The 22,303-nt window shown below is 47.6% G+C and overlaps 1 protein-coding gene across 13 annotated transcripts in view; it reads right to left on the bottom strand.

Annotated features, from left to right (window-relative positions):
• The window catches only part of LOC116760690, a 73,321-nt gene extending 52,630 nt beyond the window's left edge, over positions 1-20,691 (bottom strand). For 7 of the 13 annotated variants that reach the window (XR_004351811.1, XR_004351822.1, XR_004351823.1 and 4 more), the window contains exon 1: positions 6,270-6,771. The gene's annotated coding sequence lies outside the window, so the exon portion shown is untranslated. The other 6 variants (XR_004351815.1, XR_004351812.1, XR_004351817.1 and 3 more) reach the window with 6 other exon arrangements.
• Between the last annotated feature and the right edge of the window lie 1,612 nt (positions 20,692-22,303).

Here is a 22,303-nt window from a genome sequence, read left to right as displayed (position 1 = left end):
TGCTGGAAGTCATGAGTTGTTTGTTGATTTTTTTCCTGCTTGGCTTGTTTTGACACGAGGAAGAGGCTAATCCTCCTGGCAAACTTGGGTAATACAACAGGGCAGTCCCGTCCCTGAAGCAGCGGGGGCAGCCGGCTCCAACAGGGAGAAACCGGATCTCGGAGTCTGACTGGTCAGCAGCTGACCTCTCTGCTCTGACCTCCGGTGGCTCCTACACATCCCACAGGGGCCATCTTCCCTGAGGAGCACAGGCTCTGGAGGCACACGGGTTCAATTTAGACCTCCACCTGTTACTAGCTGAGTGATTTCAGGAAAGAGACCATGCCTCTCTGTGACTCAGTTTCCTCATCTGTCAAACATAGCAATTGTCCCACAGAGTCACTATAAGGTTTAAATGAGCTAATACATAGAAAACAGAACCACATCTGGGCACAGTAAATTTAGCTATCATTATTATTTTATTGTTTGTACATAAGGCTCCCTAAAACCCATGTCAGGCCAGACTAGGCTGGGTGCTGAGGGAACCTGCTATGGGGCTGGAGTAAGCCGTGGTGCCACAGATAATGCAGGCCAAGCGTGCAGAGATCCGAAAACCTCCTTTAGGGTCCTGGTTTCCCTTTCAGCAACTCAGAGCTGGAGGCAGGTAGGGAGAATACTTCGTGCTTCCCAGCTCTGCCAGGAAAACTCTGGTACTCAGAAAGAGGTAAGGACTCTGGCCTCTCCTGCCTCAAGCCTTCTGCCTTGGCTCCTGCGCTGGGGGCGGGGGGCGGGGGTGGCATCTGACTGGTACCCTGTACAGACGATAGGTGTTGCCCCACACTTGGATCCTTCATTTATATCCTATGGGAATGCTCTAGGCATTTTCCTTGAGATAAATACCTTCCAGGGATCCTGGATTTGGGGGAGTTAGCTGGATATTACCTTTAAAAAGCATTTCTAAATGTTTCCTTGAGATCTGGGGCAACCTTTTGGGTGTACCTAAGAATTTACCAAACTGCATTTTCAGAGGGGGCTCTGTATGAGAGTACAGGCTTTTGCCCGGCCCCAGGGTAGAGCAGTGGCAGCTCAGCGTTTGTGTGGAGCTGCTGAAGAGTGAGATGGCGGCAGACGCGGCATCTACTTTCTCAGTCTTCAGCTCAACATCTCCCCAGGCTCTGTGGAAAGGAAAGCCTTTAGGACTCAGGTTAAGTCTAGCAACAGTTCAGGCTCAAGTCTTACTTTTTAGATCTCGACCTTTTTGTCTTTACATCTGAGCATCTAGTATCAGGCACGGCTGTCAGCTGGAGCTTAGTGAATAGTAGTTACACTGAATGGAGGCTCTGATTCTCCAGTACACAACTCAGAAACAGCTACACTCATACCTGAGCCAGGTGTATCTGTCACATGCAACCAATTCTTTACAACTACCAGTGTCCATGATTAAATCTTCCATTACGTTTACAGGGTAACGGGGTTGCCCTGGGGATTGGTGTCCAGTAATTATAAGTGTGACTGCTAAATTACGCTAGATGTAGTGTTTAGATGTAGATTACTCAAGCTTCCAATGGCCATCTCTTAATTAACTTTAAAAGGGAGGAAAGGATAGAAGTGCCAACCGTATTTCCCACGTTCCTCCACATATCCTCTGCCTCATCGATCCGGCTTCCTTGTTGTCCCCATGCACGTCCCCATTCTTTCCACCAAGCTCTTTTTCTCATTGCTTATCTACTTGGCATGCCCTCCTCTCTCCTCTTTATTGCAGAGAGGCCAACTCCAAGGGCACACTCAAGTTCAAGACTTCCATGAAGCCTAAGAACGGTGTGTGCTTCATGCATCTTTCTCTGCTGCTGCTTCACCTGCCGCTAGTCCTGGTGCCTTTCCTAGTGCCCAGCATTTAATAGCTCTGGCTATTTCACATGTGTTTCCCCCTACCTCATGTTCTGGCCTGTACCTCCACCGCCACGCTACAGAAACTTCGTTCCAAGGCCAACAAGGAGCCGAGTTCATCTTGGCTCCATCACTATTTGCCAGCTCTAACGTTCCTTCCTCAGACCCCATCCTTCTTGACTCGGACGGTGCTCAGCAGCCCCTTCTTAAAACCTCTCTCCTGTTTTAAAGTACCTGGCATTTCTCTGAGACCACCTTGCCTGCATCTTTCATTGCTCTGCTCCCTGTGCTCCTGTGCTGAGCCCAGGCCCCTGCTCCCATCTCGGCCCCGGTGCCCTGGGAGCACCTTCTCACCGCTGGCCTCATCTCTCACCTCACCTTTGGTCCGGAGTCATCTTGGAACACCTGTTGGACAGCCCACCTGGGTAGCCCACTGTCAGTTCACGTTCAACATAACTAAAATTCATTCAGCAATTATTTGTTGAGCACATACTAAGGCCAGGATCTACTCCATTCACTGGTAAGCAGCCCATATAAAAGTTCTTGCCCCAGGTGTCCATCAACAGATGAATGGATAAATGAAATGTGGTATACCCATACAATGGGATATTATTCAGCCTTTAAAAGGAAGGAAATTCTGACACATGCCGTAGCACGGATAAACCTAAAGACATTATGTTAAGTGAAATACGCCAGTCACAAAAAGGCAAATACTGTATGATTCCACTTTATAAGGTGCCTAGAGTAGTAGAAAGTAGATGGGTGTCTGCCAGGGGTTGGGGGGAGGGGGAATAGAGAGTTACTCTTTATCGGGTACAGTTTCAATTTTGCAAGATGAAAAGAATTCTGATGGTGGTGACGGTTGCACAAGAATATGAATGTACTTAATACCAATGAACTGTACACTTAAAAATGGTTATGATGGTAAATCTTATATGTGTTTTCCACAACAAAAAAAAACAGAAAAAAAAAGGTCCTTGCTCTCTGTGTACTTTTCTGTATGTTACGCTTCAATAACAATGCAAAAACCTCTGTCTTCCTGGAACTTACATTCTAGACTTGAGATCCCAATCATCATCCAGCCAGCTTCCTTCCCACTTTCCCATCACTGGAACTGCCATTCGCCCAGGCTCTGTGCTGTAGTCACTTGATTCCTCCTTCTCCCCCCATATCCAAGGACTCTCCATCTTTCTTCTTTAAGGCTTTCACCATGGTCCTTCTTCCTTCCACCTCTTAATTTTTGATGGAAAACATGAGGAAGCAGGAAACACTCTGCAGTGCCTGGTTCCAAGGCTGGCTCTCCCCCTGGCTCTGAGTAATCTCACGCTTAGGCTTTCATGTCCTCGCCCGTTAAATGAAGAGTTTGACAAGACGTTCAGGACAGCTCCTTCTGGCTCCAGCACAGGCTGGTCTCTGGGTCACCCCACCCGGCCCGGCCTGAGGTCTGATGTATTCCTCACAGGCCTTCAGTGGCCTGAGAAGAAAGGCCTCATTCAGGAGGAAATGGCTCCCTGCAATAAATACCTGTCGACCGGGGAAATGGCTCCCTGCAAGCGCTCCTTGGCTCTCTTTCCTGCCTGCCTGAACTTCTACTGCTTGCCACCTTGTGACTCTGGATTACCTGACTTTGGAGCCTGCCAGCCCTGCACTGCTGCTGGGACCTCTTCTGACCCGACGGCCTGTAACTGGGACAGCCTTGCCTGCTGATGCTGGACCCTGTTCTGCTTCCACAAACTGGGCTACCCTGTGGCTGTACAACCAGGATGCTGCGAGCTGGACTCTGCATTCTCCCTGGTCCGTGACCATGGCCCCTACTCATATGCCTGTCTTGGCCCTGGGCCCTCCCTGCAGCGTCCTCTGAATGTACCCCTTCCGCTAAGCAGGGTTTACAACCTGTCTGAGATTGAGTCATTCACTCCACAGATGTCCACTATGATGTCTCCTTGTGACATCATCACGAGATGACACATCAGGATGGAAAACAACCGCTTCTCATACCAACATATCCCACTGCCAGAACAAACTTCCCTACTCAATGAAGACACCATCCAACTCACCACTGTCAAATCCTTTCACTCAACAGGTATTTACTGAGCACTTATTATGTGCCAGGCACTATGCCAGGCATTCTAATAAAACACCGATTTTAGGAACCGCAATTTTCTATGCAATACAATTGATTACAGAGCATGAGTTTTGCAGCCAAAATCCCAGTTATGTGACCTTCAGGAATTACAAAACCTCTCTGAGCCTCAGTTTCCTCACTTGAAAATGGGGCTAATAAGAGAGACAACTGATAAGCATGTATGAGGAATAAGTGAGATTGTCCACGTAAAAGCTTAGAACAGTATATGGAGCACAGCAAGCACTTGGATATGAACAATTTTTATGTGATCTCAAAGGTGCCAACATCTACATACACCGAGAACTTCAAGAGTCCCTGTCCCATTCTACACAGCCAATACCGCAATAGTGCCTTTGTAGACAAGTACTGAAAGAATGCAGCCCCAACTTCAATATCACTGACAAAGAATAGAAGATCCCCATGCAAAGTATTACATATAATCCTACTGCTTTCATGTGGATTAACCTCGGGGATATCACTAAAGGTATGGACATCAAAAGCTATGGAAGGGAGAAAATACGTGCAATGCATATATTCAACAATGTATGAACAGCTTCCTGCAAACCAATACGAAAAAGAGAGGCAATTCAATAGAAAAACGAGTAAAAGACCTGAACAGGCACTTCACAGAAGAGCATACCCAAATGGTCAGCATCGTGGAAGGGCAAATTCAGACCCCGGTACAATATTACTTCATACCCACTAGAATGAGTACAATGAAGAAAGGAGATAATGCCAAATACTGGCAAGGGCATGGAGCAACCAGAACTTTGCTAGTGGAAGTATAACTGGCATCAATGTTTGGCACTATCTGCTAAAACTATGATCTAGCAGTTCCACTCCTAGGTACATACCCAACAGAAACACACACACATAAATTATGCATACATACACTCAGACATATGTGCGTCCGTGCACACATTCATTCACCAAAAGACATATTCGAACATATTCATAGTAGCGCTGTTTGAAACAGCCAAACTCTGCACACAGCCCAAACATGCACCAACCATACAACATATAATAAACTGTGTTCTATTAATAAAACGGAATACTATACAGCCACAAGAATAGGAAACTAAAACGGCACACTGCAAGGATGAACGTCACAGATAAAATGACGAGTGAAAGAGGCCAAATACAAGAGAGAACACACTGTGATTCCATATATATATAAAGCTGAAAAGCAGGCAAAACTCATCTGTAATTTTAGCAGTCAAAATAGTGGTTACCCTCAGAAGCATGGTCAGCAGCTGGAAAGGAGCACAAGGCATATTCTGGAATGGGGTGTGGTACGTTCTGCTCCTTTGCTTGACGTGGGTGCTGGTTACAGGCTGGGGGCGCTTTGTACCGAATACTTAGGATGCGCTCACTTTTCTGTATGTGTGTTACATGTCAATTAAAAATCTCCTTAAAAAACAGCTAATGAGAAAAAAAATTAAGAACAATGGACTTTTATCCAAATGGGTGGTCACCCCAACACCAACAGATTTCAGTGCCTGCCATCTCTGCTCATGAAATCTAAAAGACACATATACATTTCTGATCACTTTCCGAGTGCCTTTTAATAAACGGCAGAAACATTACAGCACTTCAAAGCCATACTAAATAAACACGTTTTCAAAACTCCAAACTAATTTGTCAGGCTTCATGTTCTGAGACTTGAGTCTGAAAATGCATTTGGGTTTTTCAGATGCATATTGAAATATGGAGTAATTTTTATGAGAAACAAGAATTTTTAATGAGACAGAAGTGGTGGAGCCCAGGGCTGATGGAGTGAAGACCAAGACGACTGAGGATTTTGATTTTGAGACTGATTTTTGGAGCTGGGCTCCAAATCAGCAACCCACGGCTTATGTGTCCAGTGGCTGCCAGAGCACTGAGGTAGCTCTGGGCCCAGGAGCCAGGAAGTCCACACAGAAGCCAGAGACTCAAAGCCATGCTCGGGACCTAGAGCAAGATGGTAACTAAGCTGAAAGGACGCTCAGGACTGAGGCCAAAGGAGGCTGGTAGGTGACGATAAGCCACCAAAGAGGTTATGAAGAGAATGAAGTGCACGCCCTGACCCAGTGCAGGAAACGGTGGCTGGGTGTGGGCAGCCCTGGGTACATAAGGAAGTGACCTCAGCCCATCATGGAATAAAAGGATGTGACCCTGGGTGTGCTCAGACCTGCAGCTGGGATGAGCAAGCCGGGCTTACCCGGAGGTTCTTTCTCTACGGGGTGTGACCCTCTAAATATACACACAGTCATCCGTTCAATCCACTTCAAATGTTTACCATCGCTGAACAGGACTTCAGAGGCTTTTGGTTTCGGCTGTCCTGGCTGCTGGATCAGACAGCAATAATCTAAAACATGGTTCCGGAGCCCACAATCATCATCTTAGTCCTTCACATGAGGATAAGGGAAGCAGTGAACGTGAACTCCGAGAACACCAGGATTTATCAGATAATCCATCCCCCAAGTGACTTCTATGAACAAAAGGAGACAGAAAACTCTAAACAAACAAAAAAACAACAACCAAAAGCAGGTAACTCCAACATCACTGGTATTTAGTCCACTAAGTAGCATTACTTTCCTCACCGTTTGGCTTGAGCCCATCCAAAAATATGCTGGTCTCCCTCGAACTCATGGAAACTGAGGGACTGTGTCAGGGGCAGGGGAACAACACTGAGAAGCGACCTGGGGCAAGAATGTCAAATGCACTCAGGAGAGCATCTGTACATCTCCCTGGTTGCTTGGCCTTACCTTGGCTTCTGCCCTTCCCATCTCCTCCGCCACTTCTTCCCCCACATCATACCTTCACTCTCTGGCGTCACAACTAAAGAGTCCAGGCAGTGAAGTCACATGGGAAGAACCTTGAGGCTTGTCCTGAAAGGTAAAAAAGCCAGCGTATTCTAGAATACGCCCACAGCTGCCCTCTCCGCATCCTGTAGAGTGAGCTAAGTCCTCACGTTGGGGGATGTCTCATTTCCCCGTTCTGGCCTTAAGGCAGCCTTGCCAGCTACAGGAGGATGGTGTTGGCAGATGAGCCATCACTGGGCTGCTGAGGTATCTGGCAACAGATTGGATGTTTTATCTGGGAAGCGACATCACGTTCTCCGGGGCAATGAGTATGTGTTTCTTGCATTTAAGAGAACTTTAGCAAGTGGAACTCGGTTCTGCAAGGCAGAGAGCGAAGGAGAGCGATAGAAGAGCGAAGGAAAACAGCTCCAGGATAGACTCCTACCACTCACACGGGACGTCTGCAGGGAACGGCTTCCCTGGTGTGCTTGAAGTTCATCTCAGAGCTCGTGCAAGCGCACCAAGGATACAGCTGCACCAAGCCTCCCAGATGACCACCTGCAGCACGTGGGTGCTTCACGGTGGGATTCTATGGGAAACTGGGCCATTACGCGGTTTAAGCGACTCCCTGGAAACAACCTCCTGAACACGATTGTTAGAGGGCACTGTACATGCTGAGGAGGGAGGCAGACGGGGGCAAAGGGGGAAGGCAATTCTACATAGCTCCTGGTCTCAAGTCATTTCCAATGGAAGCAGGGATCTGGATGATATGACCTCTTAGGGCCATTTGTAAAAGACTGTCCCCCTACACCAGGGTTTTTCAACCTCGGCCCTATCAACGTTTAGGACCGGATAATTCTTTGCTGTGGGAGGGGAGGGCTGCCCTGTACGTTATACAGTATTTCGCTGTATCCCTGGCCTCTGGACGCTGCCAAATGTCCTCTGGAGGCAAGACTGCCCCTGGCTGAGAACCGCCGCCTTATACTAACGAATCATGTCACAAAGACAAGACCCCAGCCCTGGCCAAAGTGTAATGGTCCGCCTTGGAAAGGGCTGAGAAAATGTAGCCTGCTCATTATTTCTCAGGACATTAAGGCAACAGAGGCACCGCCAGGCAAGCTGCCACTGTCAGATCTGAGACGGGGGAGGAGGAGGCCCAGAAGGGGAAGATGTTCTGTCACCAGCAGACCTCCACTCCCCAATTCCGCAAAACCCACGTCCTCCCAGATGTACTCCACAACAGGGCAGAAGACTGAGCCCAGCAAAGAGAGCCCCAAGCGTCAAAGAGCATCAAAGCCCACCCACAGTCACTCCACATCGTGATTCACTCTGGTGTCACGTACTTGACTTAGCTTCTGGGAGGAAGGAACATACATCTCAGTCCCTCGCAACCTTGTTCAACGAACCAGCCCAGCTCTTTCCTTACTTCCACTCAACAACCATGACCGAAAAGTGTCCTAAGATGCCAGATACCCTATGAAAAATTGACCGAAGCTCAGGTCTTGGTCTCCAGGGCCTTGGGAATGAAGGCTGGCAACGCAGACCAAGAGGCCTAGAAGAGCGTGTGGGCCAAGGCCAAGGTACTGGAGTGGAGCTTCCAGACACATGAGGGAGGGAAGGATGGAAGACCAGTCCCAAGTGGGGGTGGGGGTGGACCCAAGTCTCGCAGAGACAGAGCCTGGGATCCTGCAGGATGGCAGACAAGCTGCCGGGCCTTAGAAACGGAAAGATCCCCCCGTGTTAACCACAGACTTGCCCAAGCACAGACTACACTGGCTGCGTTGCCGACTATAAAATCTAGTCCACTTGGGGCTGGGTTTGGCTCACTACAGGCCGGCCACCCACCAGCTAGTTTTGCTAAATTTAGTGCTGTTCCCAGTCACCCAAAGGACTCTGCACTTCGTGTCCATTTCAGGTTCACCCGGGGACAGGCAGAGAGGAGCGAGACTTGTCGAGAAGCGATGTGCCCTCATGTGACCCTCTCCCTTCCCCAATGAACTCAGGGGCCCAGGGGAGCAGAAGGCGTGAGAAACCACGGTCGGAGGTCTCCAGGGCTCTGAAAGCAGTCTCTGACCCAAGGCGGCACTCAGAGGGGGAAGGGGGCACTGATGCCAAGCGACCCATCCTCCCTCTGCCCACTCCAGCCCACCCAGGCTTCACTCTTGGGGAGTCCCAGATACTGTGGGGTGACAGGGGTCCTGCTCCCTCAGACGAGAAGCTGGAGTTACTCCCTATGAAATGGTGGGTGATACAGGCCTGGGGGAAGGCCCCTCTGCCTTGAGTATAAAAATGTATTCAATCAAATACTCACAGGCCCTAAAACTCAGAGGTTAAGACAGTGGTTTCTAAACCCGGCACATTGCAATCACCTGGGAAACTTCAAAACCTACTCATATCAGAGTTCCCCACCCCACCCCCCCCGCCCCCCAGACCGTGATGTAACTGGTCTGCATGTAACGTAATTGGTTGGGGCTTTGGAAATTTTATAAGATTCCCTGGTGATTTCAATGTTCAGACAAGTTTGGGAACCAGCGGGTTAAGAGCATGGCCTCTGCTTTCAGGTTGCCTCAGGTGGACTTCTGACCCAACTTGCTATGTGACCATGGGCAAGTCATTTAGCCTTTCTACGCCTCAGTTTCATCAACTGTAAAATGCACATAATAATATGTAACAGTGATATCAGCATTGCTGGGAAGACTTAACGAGACAATCCACCTAAAGCACACAGAACAGTGGTATGCAGTAAGCGCTCAATAAAAGTCAGGAGTCATTACTGTTGTTATAATGATAAACAGGAGAAAAAAGAGGGAACCTGAGATCTGTCTCTACTTTATTGAAGGAGTACGTTTCTAGGACTGAAACTGGGACTATTTCAAGAAGCGGGAGGGGAGGAAGAGGCTCCAGCAACCTGCACTTAGAGGAAGACCACGCACTCTCCTGGCCTCTGCGCACACTGTTCCACCTTCAACGACCTCCCCTCTCCCCATCCTGCTAAATCCCACCGCTCAGGCCCAGCTCTCACTACCCCATAGCTCTCTCCCTTCCCAGGCCTCCCAAAGAACTTCCCCCCCATGCCTATTACTTTGGAACTTTATAATTTGCTACTGTGAACAGCTACCAGCCAAGTAAGTATGTGTCTGTGGGACAAATGAATGCTTTGCTATGTACTAGTCGGGTCTCCTCAAAAAGACAAGGAGCGATTTGGGGGAGGCCCCAAGTCTCATGTTTCTGTGTGCCCCTATGGCACCCAGCACCATATTGGACACACAGCTCTTGGTTAATAGGCATCTGTGGGATGGAAACACACACCGAGCCAGCAGAGCTAACTGCACGTCGGCAAGGAGCCAGGCTCAGTGCCCAGAAGAAGCAGCACCAGCACCCAAGGCCCATGGAATTCTGGGCTTTCCACTCCATCACTACAAGGACAGACCACCACCCTGTCCCATAGCCAGAGGTGGTAGCCACCCACTCCCAGGGACTGTGTGTGTAAGTGCCAACAGCGAAAGGAGTGTTGGGCAAACAACTCTGCTTCCCTGGGACTCCTGCTGTTCCCAGGCCTCCATGAGTGAGGCCACACGTATGGTCACTCCTCCAAGGAAGCCACCGACCCCCATGATTCCCTCAACCCAACAACAGCCTGGCCAAGCCCAGCTCTGCCCACAGAGAAGTCCAGGGCAGCTGGCCACCCAACAGGCTGTAAGCCTCTTACAGATTAAAGGTCCTAATTTAAACCTCTATTTGAGGTACCACAAGTGGGTCAGCGCTCTGCAGGCCGGTCAGCACAGTTGATGGAAGAAGCAACTACGATCCGAGAAAGGCTCCTCTCCTCTGTGGGAAAGACGGAGCCAGAGAATTACCGAGCTAAGTGGTCATTCTGAGAGGGGAGCTGGCTCACTTCAGCCTACCAGGGATCCACGCCCCCAGACAGTGTGAACTCTTAACCTCCCCACCCAATGCCCCTGAGAAACAGAGAACAACGGGGCAAAGTAATAAGTCAGGATGGCCTTCCTCTCCCTGCCCTTGGTATGGAAATAGCTAATCAAGTCAAGAAGCCAGAGAAGAGGCAAGGGGCTGGAGATGCTGCACTCCAGGGGGTCACACCTGGTGACTTGGGAGGGGAGGCGACCTCTGCTCCCACCCCTGGTGAGGTCTGCCTGGCCTCTCTCCCCAGCTCGCCACAGCAGGAAACACCAGGCACAGGGAAGTGCGGGCAGGAGTGGGTAAGCAGCCACAGACAAACCTCAGATCATGCTGTGACAGCCTGACTCTGCTGCTCTTAAAAAAAAAGTCTCCATAGAGATGGCCTCTGGGGAAGCGGCTGGAACCCATGCTCTACACTTAGAGCAAACAAATCCTTCCAGTGCTTGTTTCTCAAACTTTCTGGACCCTAACCCACAGTAAGAAAGAAAGTTTAGGGGCTTCCCTGGTGGCGCAGTGGTTGAGAATCTGCCTGCCAGTGCAGGGGACACGGGTTCGAGCCCTGGTCTGTAAAGATACCACATGCCGCGGAGCAACTAGGCCCGTGAGCCGCAACGACTGAGCCTGCGCGTCCGGAGCCTGTGCTCTGCAACAAGAGAGGCTGCGACAGTGAGAGGCCCGCGCACCGCGATGAAGAATGGCCCCCGCTCGCCACAACTAGAGAAAGCGCTCGCACAGAAACGAAGACCCAACACAGCCAAAAATAAATAAATAAAATTTAAGGAAAAAAAAAAGTTTACAAGGTGGCCTGGTGGCCTGGTACTTACATACATGTGCACTTGTGTGTATACAGATACATATATCTGTAGATATATATATATGACTGAGACTTTCAGGAAATCATACTCATCTTTACTACATACTATGCAATCTAATATTTTCTGTTACAGTCTTTTTTTTTTTTTTTCCACATTGGTCCCAACCCACTAAATTGATTGATTTCACCACCCATTAAGGTGCCTGGTCTTGCAGTCTGAACACCTCTCTGGGGAAAACAGGAGGGGTTCTTCTTTTCGAAAGACCTTTTAAAACTCAGTCACAGACTAACCTTCCCACAAAGCCAAATCCCATGAGTGGGGGACGTCAGCAGAGGGGTGGAAGAGCCTGCACAGCAACCACCAAGCCCTTCCCCGCCATATGCTTCGGACAATGCTACTCCCAAGACCCCCGAGTCTGTCCCCTGCTACACTCGGGTGCAGGAGCGCAAGGGCTCTCCCCTCCCACTCCAGCGGTGCCTTCCGGTGCTGGCCAGCATCTAACCCGGCCTGGCACAGGGCCAATGTTCAATCAACATTGTCCCCTGGGACAAGGCATGGCCTCACCACCCCGCAACCTCACCCCTCCATGAATGAACTTACCTATGACACACAAAGGCAGAAATGACAACACTGTACTGCCCATACTGGGTTTTTTAACTCTCCAGACAGCCTATCTGTACAGCAGATACACGACAAACTCCTAGAGGACAGAAAGTTTGTTCTTTTAATTTATTTTTTAACTGAAGGTATACAGATACTCTATAGGAATTTTTATGACAACAGAAACAAAAACCATATAATTTAAAAATAAGCCCAGTCTTTCTGCTTTTCCAAGTGGCCCATGAAATCCTGCCACATTCCTCCTCCAAGCAGCCTTCCCTGATGGGTCAGAATTGCTAGTGTTCTCTGAACCCAATACCTCGGTGATATAAAACTCTAATAACTCCCTTCCACTCTCCCTGTTCCCAGAAATGCAACACACTGGCCTCTCTGTGTCTGTAATTACTGCTTGGCTGGGTATCTGAGCTGGGAAACATGTCACAGAAAAAAGCTAGCATAAGCATTCCATATTCTGAATTAGTACGTTTAATTTTCTTTTTTAATCTTAAATTTTTTCTTTTTTTTTTCTTTTTTGCCGCACCATGCAGCGGCATATGGGATCTTAGTTCCCGGACCCGGGATAGAACCCATGCCCCCTGCACTGGAAGCACAGAGTCTTAACCACTGGACCACCAAAGAAGTCCCTGAATTAGTACGTTTTGAAAGTCAATTTTTTTCTATCTTCTCTCAGGTAAATTTTTTCATCCCCTGCTCAGTGGAGCAAACACTGGATCTTTCCGTAACAGTGCACAGAGCCCGCCAACGGCCACCCCCCTCCAATTCTCCACTGCTTCCTTAAGCTCATCAGGGCCACTATTGTGGTTGTCACTTACCAATGACCTTAAAACCCAGAATGCCTACACAGTATATACTCATCTGAGTCAATTCCCAAAGACTCCAGGAAAAACAAGTGTCTTATCCCTGTTTAAAGAGCTCCATAAGCACTGACGGCTCCCCAGCCTATGGCAGGGTTTTATACCTTGGGATCTGTGAGTCCTCTGATGGTATATGTCAAATCATGTGCCGTCATGATTTTATTTTTTTTCTTCAAGCAAGAGACTACAGTTTCCATGCAATTCCTAATGAGAACTGGCACAAAAAGAGGTTAAGAATCACCAAAATCAAATTCTTGGAAAAAGCTGGTCCGGGTGCCCTGCCCTGAGGCTGGCCCTCCCAGAACACAGCCCCTCTCCTGCCACACACACCCACTCAGGGCACATGACCACCTCCTCCCAACAAGACATTTCCTCCTTCGTCCCTGGGGGTGAAGCCCCATTCCTTCAACACCCAGCTATTAACAAATACACATTTACTGAGCACCCGAGAGGGATGGAGTACTGTGCTAGGCTCTGAGGATTCAGCCATGAACAGATGGATGAGATCTCCTTGCTCGTGTTCACCACCTCTCCAATTCCCACTTCTGGCTAATATAACACTTTATCACACTCCATCCGTGTCCCTTTTACGCTTTGTCTTGTATTTAGCATGGGTGTCTGTCTCCCTCATTAAGCATTAACTCCCTGAGGACAGAGACCAGGTCCCATTCACACTGGCACATTCCTTCCTTTCCTGTGCCCACCCCACTCTATCCAGAAACACAGAGGCTTTTCCACAGGAGGCCCTGTACAAATGTGTGGCAAGAAGAGAAGCTGACGGGTTGGCCGGTGGTCTAAGTAGCAAAGACTGGCCCACTGGAGACAAGCCTTGCTCATCGATGCCGGGTCCAGGGCACGCAGGAGATGATCTCTACTGCAGCAGAAAGTAATCAGGGCCTCTGTTCCCAGCCGGAGCTGCAGTTCTCAATCCAGCTGCTCATCTTTTAAATCACACTTCTGGTCACGGCAGTTGGAAAAACAAGTCCACGTGCACATATCCAGCTGACATACCTCCTGGACTGTCAAAATGGAAGGAAAGCGTACTGCACAAGCATTTTCCATATATAGGTGAATAGACGGAAGACATGGCACAACGCTTCAAGGGCATACCACCTCTCTCTCCAAGAAGAGAGCTGGCCCCATTCACAATAGCCCAGGCATGGAAACAACCTAAATGTGCTCAACAGATGAATGGATAATGAAGATGTGGTACATATGTACAATGGAATACTACTCAGCCACAAAAAAGAAGGAAATAATGCCATTTGCAGCCACATGGATGCAACTAGAGATTATCATACTAAGGGAAGTTAAGTCAGAAAGAGAAAGACAAATACCATATAATATTACTTATACATGGAATCTAAAATATGATGCAAATGAACCTATCTATAAAAGAGAAACAGACTCACAGACATAGAGAACAGACTTGTGGTTGCCAATGGGGAAAGGGGGTGTGGGAGGGATGGACTGGGAGTTTGGGACTAGCAGATGCAAACCATTACATATAGAATGGATAAACAACAAGGTCCTCCTGTATAGCACAGGGAACTATATTCAATATCCTGAGATGAACCATAATGGAAAAGAATATAAAAAAGAATGTATGTATAACTGAATCACTTTGCTGTACAGCAGAAATTAACACAACACTGTAAATCAACTATACTTCAATTTAAAAAAAAAAGAAGAAGAAGAAGACAGCTGGCTGCCCTAGCTACCTTGGCCATCTCTTCCAGCAATCCCTGCTATGCTCACCTCCAGAGCAGCTTCTGAGCACAACCACCTACCTCCTAACTCACAACACGCTGGTGCCACCACCTTCGCATCCTGGGTCCAGGTAGGAGACACAAAACGCCAAAGGAGGGACAAGGGCAGCCCAGCTGTCTGCGTACCTGAGTGCGGTTTACACGTGCCCAGACAAGCAACTTTAAGGATATCCTCTTCAATACAATAAATGACTCCTTTGCAATGAGAGGGTGGGATCTGCAAAGCACTGGACCACACTGTCATGATCATCTCATGGTGGAAGACCTGAAAGAGTGGCTCAACTTAAACAGAAATTATATTTCTTTTTAAACTGGAAAACAAGGTTGCAAAATTTGCTGACTTCTTCTGTAATGAGTGCCTATCAGGAGAATGCCGATTAATGACTATTTTTTAAACAAACAAATAAGTATTTAACCTGTCCCTTTAAGGTAAAGTGACATTTTAAAAATGGGTAAGAAAGCCTTTACTTTTTGAAAGAGACTTATGTCACGGAAAGAGCATTTCAAAAACTGGCATTTGGAAATCATTTCCACCATTACATGATGATATTACCAAATTTGACAGAAAGACGTTGTCTCTAAAACCTTGTATCCGTGGACGCCCATAAGACAGGATACACTAACTTGTTTTCAAATCTCTCAATGAAGTGAATGAAATACAGTATTTCAGGGGTCTTAAACCCATTTAAATTGTAAGTTGAAGCCACAATAACATCTTTATAGAGAGGACTCTTTCAAAACACCGTGACATGAACCAGACCTTCAAACTGCCACATTGCAAAATATGACCCATGATATTCTGAAACAATAAAATACACTCAATTGCATGGTTCTTACTAAAAAAGAGTCATTCTTAATAATACGTTTCATTTAATTCCTCAGCAACATCAATCCACCTCTTATATGTGCCAGGCGCTGTTCCATGCTCTGGAAATACAGCAGGGAACACAGACAAAAACCCCTGGCCTCATGGAGCTCACATTCCAGTGGGGAGAGAGAGAAAATCTATGAAGTAACAGAAGTGCACAGTTACGTTAAACGGTGATGGTGCTATGGAGAAAAAAACATTGCAGGGAAGAGACGCAGGAAATGCTAGCAAGCGTGTGTGGGTAGGCAGGACACTGAGAAGGTAGTATCTGAGCACAGACCCAAAGGAAGCGAGAGTCAGCTACGGGTCTCCCTGGGGGAAAGTATTCCAAACAGAGGGAACAGGAGGTGTAAAGGCCCTAACACAGGAAATGCCTGGTTTATCTGAGGAACAGCAAGGAGGCCAGTGTGGCTGGAGCAGAGTGAAGGAAGGGAAGAGTAGTAGGAGGGAAGGACACAGAAGCCAAGTGGGGCCAGACTAGGTAGGCCTGCAATCCCAATAAGGCAGCCACTGGGCACATGAGGCTGCTGAGCACATGAAATGTAGCTGGTCCAAACTGCCACGTGCTATGGGTGTGACGTAGTACAAAAAGAACAACAAAATACACATCAAAAATGAAAACAGTTTTGACATATTGGGTTAGATTATTAAAATTAATTTCACCTACTTCCTTTTCCTCTTAAATTTAGCTACCAGAAATTGTTAAATTACACATGTGGTGGTCCTGTGTAATTCATTATATTTCTATTGGACAGTGTTCATAAGCTGCAGGGTCTTTGCAGACCACTCCAACCATGGCTTTCACTGAGTGCGGAAAGAAGCCACAGCAGGGTTTTGAGCGTGGCAGGCATGATGTGACTTATGTCTCGTGGGATCCTTCTGACTACTGTGAGGACCACAGCCTGTAAGGGGCAAAGGAGAAGCAGGCGAGAGATGATGGTGGCTTGGACCGTGGTGATGGCAGTGGAAGCAGTTCTGACTGGTCATAGTCTACGTATATTTTGCAGGTAGAGTCAACAAGATTTCTTTGATGGACTGAATGAAGGACATAAAAGAGAGAAGTGAAACATGACCATAGGCATTTTGGATGAGCAACGGGAAGGCTGGTATTCTCATAACCAAGATGGGAGACGGAAGGAAGAATATATTTGCATCGAAAAATCAGAAGTTCAGTTTTGGGCGTGTTAAGTATGAAACGTCTATTAACATTCAAGTTGAAATGTTAAGTAGGCAGACAGACACATAGGACTGTACTTCAGGAGCTTGAGCTGGGCTTGAGAAAAATAATTGGGGGTCATCAGCATGTAGATTTTTTTCTAACTTTCCATTATGGAAAATTTCAAACATAAACACAACTAGAGAGAACAGCAGAATAAACCCCCAGGTACCCACCAGCCAGCTTCAACCATTATCAATTCATGGTCAGTCTTGTTTATCTCGCGGGATTACTCTGAAGTGAATTCTAGACAACATCCATACAGGTGGTATGTAAAGTCATGAGTTGGGAGAGGATCACGAAGACAAAGAAGATAGACAGCAGGTGCCCCAGGCCTTCTAACATTCAGAAGTCAGGGAGACGAGATGCTGAGGAGGGATGGCCAATGAGACAGGTGGAAAACCAGAAATATATATCCTGGAAGTCAAGTGAAGAAAGAGCTTCAAGAAAAAGGGTATGACCAGCTGTGCCAATATCGCTGAAGCTACTTCGATGAAGACCAGGGAGGGGCCACTAGACTTAGTAATATGGAGGTCACCGCTGGCCTTGGCAAGAGCGCTGCTGTCCTGAGTGGCTGGGACTAGCCTGACTGGAGGGGTCTGACAGAGGAAGTGAAGGGAGCAAGGACTGGAAACTCTTTGGGGCAGAGAAACGGGCAGCAGCTAGAAGAGGTGAGGTCAAAGAAGGCCTTTTTTAAGATGAGAAAAACAGCAGCATATGGAAATGATCCAGGAGAGAGGGGAGAAATGGTGATGCAAGAAGGAGAGGGAGGTGCTGGAGCGACGTCCTGAATACATCTCAGGGTGAAATTTAGTGCAAACAAGAGGGGCTCCCACAGGACCATAAGTAGTGCAGACAGAAATACAATATATCCAGCCATTTTTAACTTTTTGTGTTTTGTAACGTATATAATGTATTAGCACGGCGATGCTGTATACATACACGCGCGCACACAAACACGCAAGGAAACTTGTTCGAAAGTTTTAACCAACACCGGTGCATAATCAAAATAATTAAAGATTACATAATTAGAAGAAAATAAAAACATAACACCAAACTCTAAACTATGTAGCCTTCAGTAACAGGACATGTATATCATGGCATATTCATATATTCTGTATTATTATCTTAACTATAGAATAAAAGACCTAGGAAAGGTGAAAGAATACTAGTCTTTGTATCTGGGAATATACTCATTTTTATTAACTAAGATTTTCTGTTAAAAGGCTCAGACACTATAATCCAGGAACTGCAATATAGCTGCATTTGAACTGGAAAAATACAAGAAGAATCACAGACCACTCTCAAAATCAAAAGTCACAGTGTCCAAATAAGTCTGATTATTTATTCACAGAGAAATGCAAATCAGTGAAATGCCTTATTAACAAGACAGGCCTGAATTGTACCATTAGATTCTGCTACTGAGGCGGCAGTCACCCAATACCGTACTGCTTGGCAAAAATACAGCAGGTCGAGAAAGCAGGCCTAATTAGGCAGGTAGCCTAATCATTATGGGCCAAAGCCCCAAAGCAACCGGAAGTCCACAAAGACACAGAAACATCCGACCTGCTCAAAGCACATGCCAGCACCATGGCATGCGCTGAGCTCTTTAACAGTTCTGAGCACCTTCCAGATGTTTTTACTCAACCCCTCTACAGTCTGCCAGTTAAGCAAGCTCTCCACGTGATCTCGCCTAGTTATAAAGGCTCAAGCCCAAGAGTGTCACATGGACACACGCAGTCACTTGGTGACACTGCTAGAATCCATGGGCACGGCTATGAAACAGGGACATGCCACAGAAACCACACCTGGCTTCGCCGTCAGTACTGGGGACACCACTTATCAACCACATGAAAGGACAGCATGAGAACATGAATACTGAGCCCTAGGACGTGGCAAACGTGTCAGCACAGAAGTGATGGTCATGGTCACCCGACTTGGCTGGGATGAACATGGGGTGGGGGACAACAAGCAGACCCACAACAGCTCTCCCGTGGTCCGACTGTAAGCTCCTTGAGAGCAGGGCCCAGCCTGTCTTTTCACAGAAGTATGCCCAGTGCCTGGTACAGTGCCTGACACATGGGAGGCTCCCGAGAAGTATTTATTGAAGGAAGGTAAAAACGACTAGTTACGTTAAACCACAAAGATGAGGAATAATGAAGAATGCTCAAAAATCACCAAATGGTTCAACAAAACTCAGGAAAGCTTTCGATGGCAGCTGAGTGGAGACAGAGCAGCGGCAGCTAAGTCAATCTAAAAGGTAGAATTGCAAAGCATCATTCTTTTCAGGATGAACATAACCTTTATGAACAGAGACGTTGAGATCAATCATGAACTAAATGAAACATGGGGATCTTGTTTGGAGGCTGATTCAAACAAAACCAACTCTTTAAAAAAAAAAAATGGCAACAAGCAAGGGAAACGTAACTGAATGGATGATTGGTGACATGAAGAATAACGGTGCTTTTGCAGGGGGTGATACTACTACTGGGATTATGTTTTTTAAAATGTATTACGTTTTTAGCGATTCATCATGAAGTATTTAGGGATGAAATATGATGTCTTGGATCTGCTGTAAAATAATCCAAGAAGGGAGTAAGGAATAAGGTCGATGAATGTACAAATGAAACAAAAGGGGCCATGTGTTGATTACAAGATAAAACTGAAGTTTCTTCTACTCTCTCTACCGTCATAGATATGTGAAAAGTTCCATAGTAAGAATTTTAGAAAGGAGAATAACCATAATCTCAAACTCCACTTAATTTCCTTGTGTCTGCCCCAGTGCGGGGAAATGTGGTATTCTGGGTCATACCTGGACATGGTCATTTCGGAGGAGACCTGCAGGACAGAGCTGACAGTCACTGTCATCACCTTCACCTGGGACTCACCTGCTTCAGCTCTGCTTCCACCCTGGGCCTGAGACGCCTCCAGGCTTCCTCTCATGCTGGTTTCTGCTCTCCCGACTCAATCTTACCTTCCCTGCTACTGGCTGGCTTCTTTCTTCCCCAGCCCCTGGCTTTATCCAGTGATGTGGGGCTGGTTACCCACCTCTTTGTACCAGGTCATTCTCCTCCTTTCTCATTGTCCTAAGGCCAACGGTGTCTCTCATTCCCACACGGTCAACCATTCTACATCCTTTCTCCTTAACAGCACTCGCATAACCAGTCCGTCCAGGTATGTCCATCCTTTGCCCAGATTTGTCACACAGGCTGCCGTGAGCTCCTCTCTTGCTCCACTTACCTCCTCAGATCCCTCCTGCACATTTCCAGGACACGCACCAAACAGGGATGCGTCAGCCAGTTAAACATGTGTGTGCCTGCCATGTGCCGAGCACAGGACCCCACACGGGGCCACAGCGGTGAACACGACACACACAGATGTGCTCACCCGAAGCTTATGATCTAGCACAGGTTCTACTAAAATTGGTTCAACTGCCCATACACCTTCCAGACCACACTGTGAATCCTTTATTTACCTCTGTATCCTCCAAGCTTCACACAATGCCCAACCCAGAAGAGATCCGCAATAAGTCTGTAGTAAATGAATGTTTCTCCAAGTCAGTGTACTTGTCTAAACATTCGTGTAAACCCGTGCAGTCTGGGGTCACCCTAAACTGAAAGGTATTTAGAAAGGATTTCTGATGAAGACCTTTTTACTTTTTTCTTTGATGAGGACAGTCACAGGCCCGGCCTCTGGGGGGAATGTGTGTAGGGGAGGTGAGAAGTAAGGCCCCTAGAGCCAGGCTTACCATTACCAGCTAAAAGCAGCTCTGGGTGTGCTTAGCTTCCGTCTCCTTTGCTATTCGGGGTCGTCTGCTCCCTCCTTTCGCTGCCAGCCTCCTCCCTTCCAGCTGCAATGGGAATAAACCTCAGTTACCAACCCCCTGCCCCCCTCCTGCATGGCTCTGAGCACACAGTTTCCTCTTGCTACTTCCTACCTCAGCCCTGAGCAGAAGTGGCCCAACTGCTCTTCTGCTACTGTTTTATAAAAGCGAGAGCTTGAAATTCATCCTGTTCCTACCCAGGAGTTTCACCGAGACTCCAGCATGAGGCCCGAGTCAAAAAAGGTGGAGACTAGGACACAAGGGGACTCTGTAAGGTTGGCTGCAAGAATCCTGAGTACTGATTCCAGCCTCAAGCCAACGCAGACACACACCCCACAAACCCCAGGCTGCGGGGCCTTATTCCGACAGCGGATGAGTGCCAAGTTCAGGCAGACAAACCAGGCTGGGTTGCAGGCTCTCTCTGCAGATGCATCTCCAGGGCCTTGGAACTAAAGGGCATAGTGAGGCCGGAGGTGACAAGGCAAAGGTATCAAGGGGAAATATGCTGCAGGACTTGGCAGAACCAATGAGCCTCTCCTTCTCCTCACCAGACACTGGGTTTGGGTTGGTCCGTTCTCCTCTGCATAGGCCTGGGAAATGAGAGGGAGGGTGGCTTGTCACACCAAGGCCACAAGCCTTCCCTGATGAGGAATGTAGGTCTCCGGGCTCAAAGAAGTATACGTGTGAGGGACTGCGGGGACAGGCACCCTCCAGGCTTCAGGAAAACAGATGAAAATGAAAGGGGTTTCCCAGATCCAGGATCACTATCTTCGGGCTGACTCTAACAATCTACCATCTCAATTGCCACATCATCCTGTCATAGGATCACAAAGGAAGGCCCAAGGCAGAATCTTCAAGAACCCTAGGAATCTGGCCATAGTAAGCATCCCCAGTGGTGATCCAAGCACTTTTCTGGTGGTCTAGGACAGAGATTAGCAATTTTTTTCCCTGAAGGGCAAGACAGTAAAGACTTTAGCCTTGTAGTCATACAGTCTCTGTTGCAACTACCCAACTATATCAATGTAGCATGAAAGCAGCCATAGACGTAAACAGTGAGCATGTCTGTGTTCCAATAAAACTTTATTTACAAAAGCAGGCATCAGCCCATGGGCTGTAGTTTTCCAACTCCTGGTCACTGGGAAAACCAGCTCTTCTAGCACTCCCAAGCTCCCAAAAGGAACAGGGGCCACCCTCTACTTGGAGGGCTCCCGCCCCCTCTGGAGACAGGGGCCTGCTCTAGGAACCAGGCCTCCATTCCCCCTACTCCCTCCCACAAGACTCCAAAGAAATCTGGGCTGCTGGTTTCAAAAGCCCCACCTGCATCGGAAACCTGAGCAAAAGTGGAAAAAACTTTGGAAATCATATGTGAAGGCTTTAGATCTGGAAGAAACTAGACCCTTAGACTAGACGCTAAGGCCTGGAAAAGGAAGTGACTTGTCCAAGATCAGGTAGTTGGCAAAGGCCTCCTGACTCTGTCCAGGGCTCTTATTCCTCTAGAGTGATGACTGGAAAGGAACCAGAACAAACAGCCTTGCTGGCGGAGGCTAAGGACCTATGGCACATCTCTTTAGCACATCCCAGGGCCTCTCAGTAATTTATAAGTGAATGGTATAGCAAAGGTCAAGGAGAGAGCTTGGAGAGG

This window comes from Phocoena sinus, chromosome 1, assembly GCF_008692025.1.
Source record: "Phocoena sinus isolate mPhoSin1 chromosome 1, mPhoSin1.pri, whole genome shotgun sequence".
Classification (NCBI taxonomy): Eukaryota; Metazoa; Chordata; class Mammalia; order Artiodactyla; family Phocoenidae; genus Phocoena; species Phocoena sinus.
This window is presented reverse-complemented; position numbering and strand designations above follow the sequence as displayed.